Raw genomic sequence first — 4,188 nt, 5'->3', positions numbered from 1 at the left:
TTGAATTGTTTACAGTTCCTGTGATTATTTATCTCTTTGGGCCTATTGCTGCTATAATAGTTATGTTTTGAATTAGTTTTGATATTATTTTGGCTTTCCTCCTCCATTTGGTCTATTAATTTACTCCTATTTTTAGCTTTCTATGCTATGTTTTCTAAATTGTGCATTCTATTTATTTTCTCACAACACATGACAAATTTTACAGACAATCTGTATTTTAGTAAGAGTAGACTTATCAGCATCTCCCAACTCTCCTAGCAACAACAGAACTCATTTTTTTCTCCTTCCCTTGCTCACATCCAATATTATTATTATTTGGTGTTTATCTTTAGTCTTTGAAGAGTCATCATCAGACATTTCTCTCTTAGATTTTTTATTTTTTGAGACAGGGTCCTGCTATATATGCATTGCCTAAAGCCATGATCCTCCAAGTGCCTGCCAAGTGCTGGAATTTCATATTCATGCCACTATGCCTCTCTAGACATTTTTGAATGGTACTTTTGTTTGCCTGCTTTTGGACAATATTTCCCATTCACCATTCTTGTTTGCATTGACTTCCATCCTGGCCATCTTTCATCTTCAGAGTCAATGTAGTAAATGCCCCCCTTTGTGTAACTCACAAATCATCTCTATCCTTTATCTTACTTGAGCATAATGCTCTAGAATGACAATTTTCTGTCTGCACTTGGAAGATATTACTTCATCTTTCTCTGTCATGTCTTGGTGCAGATTTAAAGTGTATTGTTTTCCTAACTACCCTTCTTTGCTATTTTCACTTACTTTCCCCTCTGTAAGCATATAAAGTTTTCTTTATGCTGATGCAGGTCCAATTTTCACAGATATATGCTTTGAGTAGGTTTACAGCTTTATCATCTGCTTACACCAGGATCCACTGTGCTGCCTGACTCAGAGTCTGCTGTTTTCTTACAAGTATTCCTTCGAATATCACTTCTTTCTCATTCTTTATTTTCTCACCTGGATCTTGCATTAAATATACATTGATTTCCCTTGATTGGCTTTCATATTTCCTAACTTGTCATTTATTTTTCATCTCCAGTTTTCTATAATGAATTTACCATCGGTTCTTTGGACTCTTTTTTAAATTATTGACTGACTTGTCTTTGACAGCTACTCCTCAACCCCTTTTCCTTGTTAGTTAAATGGTCTCAGTTCTGATTTTAGACAGTCAGTTGCTAACTTTCAAATGCTCTTACTTTCATCTTGTTTTGCACTTGTCTGTCTTTCTTCCTGGTTTTTAACCTAGGGAACACCTTTGGAATGCCCATATTAGTGTTTGTGACTTTCTATCATTGTAACCTACACAGGAGATGCTGGTTTTGAGTTCTCTTTTGCCTGCTTTTTTGTCCTGGTTTGTGGATCTCAAGCTTGAGCTCATTTCCAGTGGATGTTACTTTCCAAGATCTCTTAGAAAGAAGAAATTCAACATGATAGTTAGAAATGCCTCTGTGAGAGACATATTTCAATCTCAATGGTAATTTTTAAGTATTGGTGTAAGGAAATCCAGACCTCATGTCCGCTATTGCAAGAGCTGGGAAGCCTAACTTGGTTTTGGTGAGATTGTTCTCAGGAGCGCTAGAGGTAGGGAAAGCTTCATTCTCAGTTCTAGGAGCCTTATTTCTTTCTTAATGGACTAGCCAGTACTTCTTAAGTCTTGATTTGGTGCAATTTGATCTAAGAGTGGAGCCTGAACTGCCTCCCATGGGCTTTAAACCTTCATTGCCTGCAGTTATGGCTACATGTGTGCTAATTCTTTCATGGCCTATTTGAGCATCATTTCCTGCTCCTTCTCCTGGCTTTGAGTTTCCTCTTGATTTTTAAGAGCAGTGGGTCTTTATTTCTTGCTTTTGAACTTGGAATTTTCATTTTCACATATTTCTTTTTAATATTTCTATACATTGAAATGGAAGTCTGAGATGTTGCTTCACACAAGTTTAACCATATTCATCCTATTTTTCTTTTCTTTTTTTATTAGATATTTTCTTTATTTTCATTTCAAATGCTATCCCAAAAGTTCCCTATACCCTCTCCCTGCCCTGCTCCCCTACCCACCCATTCCCACTTCTTGGCCCTGGCATTTCTCTGTACTAGGGCATATAAAGTTTGCAAGACCAAGGGGCCTCTCTTCCCAGTGATGGCCATCTTCTGCTACATATGCAGCTAGAGACACATGAGCACCTGGGAATCCATCCCATAATCAGCCACCAAACCCATACACTATTGCATGTTTTTTTCTTTTCTTTGCCCATACTTCCTTCTTCCCTTCATTTGTTCATTCCTTTTTTATTTCTTCTCTCCTTCCATCCCTGCCTTCTTCCCTTCATCTCTCCTTTCTTTCATTCCTTTCTTGAAAAGGTCCCAAGTAGCCGGGCCTCAAACTTACTATATAGCCAATGCTGGCTCTGAACTTCTGCTTCCCTGCTTCACCTTCTGAGGTTTGGATCACCAAGATTAGAAGCATGTGCCATCACATGTGGTGTATGCAGTTCTGGAGATGAACTGCAGGACTTTACTCATGAAGTCAAGCACTCTACATAATGAGCTACATTCCAAGCCCCCATGCTATTCTAAGTACAATTTGATTTAATTGTATTCAGTAGGGCCCCATTCACTTGAAGGATAGTCAATCTCCTTATGAGGCTACTTCATTAACTTCATAATGAAGTAAAATTCTGGTTCCCCCATGTCTCTTAGAGCAATGTCACAACTTGTAGATGTTAGACTCACAGTGGTGTGGGTCTTCTATATCAATGCTTCTATACCCATCTCTCTCTCTTTATTTTCATTTTTAAAAACTTCATTTAGAGTCGGGTGGCTTCTAGACCACATTTCTATTTCTAATAATTCTATTCTGTGACCTTCATCTAAGCTAGAGTCTCTTCTAAATCTGTGAGTTATAAATTTTAAAAAAATGCAAAATGAGTTTTTAAAGCACAGATCACTTCATAATCCAGATCAAAAATTCATTAAATTTAAAAAAAGCTAGATTCCTTCTGGTCGGCGCGAGCATCAGGTCACCTTGGGTGCAGAGTTGGCGGATACCCCCAAGGTCCCCTAGAGGACTCTCCACTTGATCTTAGGACCACCAGTGAGTGGAACACAACTTCTGTTCCAATCCAAGAGCACGGGACTTGAGACAGCATTAGGGAAGCAGAAAAGCCTGTCTGACCAGGGCAACAAATCCCTTCTGGTCGGCGCCAGCACCGGTTCACCTTGGGCGCGGGGTTGGTGGACACCCTCAAGGTTCCTAGAGGACAGGTTCTGAGGCAGACCTGGTTTCAGGCTCCAGACATAAGGCATCTGCCCTGCCACAGGAGAGGTGTCCACCCCGCCCAGGAGGACTTTGTCAGAGCACCTGGGGGTCACCATCTTGGTTCCTGGATCCCTCTGAGACTAGTCTGTGCAGGTGAGAGTGTGGATTACAGAAGCTAACAGCTTCTGGGACAGGCCCTGTTTCTGGCCTTCATCTTCTGCCAGGAGGCAGGTCCGAAAAACCAGATATCTGTGCACCTTCCCTGTAAGAGAAGAGTATGCCTGCAGAGAGTGCTCTGACCACTGAAACTCAGAGGAGAGAACTACTCTCCCAGGTCTGCTGATAGAGGCTAACAGAATCACTAGAGGAACAAGCTCTAACCAGAGACAACTATAACAACTAAATCCAGAGATTACCAGATGGTGAAAGGCAAACGTAAGAATCTTACTAACAGAAACCAAGACCACTCATCATCATCAAAACCCAGCACTCCCACCTCGCCCAGTCCTGGGCACCCCAACACACCCGAAAAGCTAGACCGAGATTTAAAAGCATATCTCATGATGATGGTAGAGGACATCAAGAAGGACTAATAACTCACTTAAAGAAGTACAGGAGAACACTGCTAAAGAGTTACAAGTCCTTAAAGACAAACAGGAAAACAACCAAACTGGTAGAAGTCCTTAAAGAAAAATAGGAAAACACATCCAAACAGGTGATGGAAATGAACAAAACAATACTAGACTTAAAAAGGGAAGTAGACACAATAAAGAAAACCCAAAGTGAGGGAACACTGGATATAAAAACCCTAGGAAACAAATCTGGAACCATAAATGCGAGCATCAGCAACAGAATACAAGAGATGGAAGAGAGAATCTCAGCTGCAGAAGGTTCCATAGAGAATATCGGCACAACAA

The sequence above is a fragment of the Mus caroli genome, chromosome 2 (genome assembly GCF_900094665.2).
Source record: "Mus caroli chromosome 2, CAROLI_EIJ_v1.1, whole genome shotgun sequence".
Lineage (NCBI taxonomy): Eukaryota > Metazoa > Chordata > Mammalia > Rodentia > Muridae > Mus > Mus caroli.
This window is presented reverse-complemented; position numbering follows the sequence as displayed.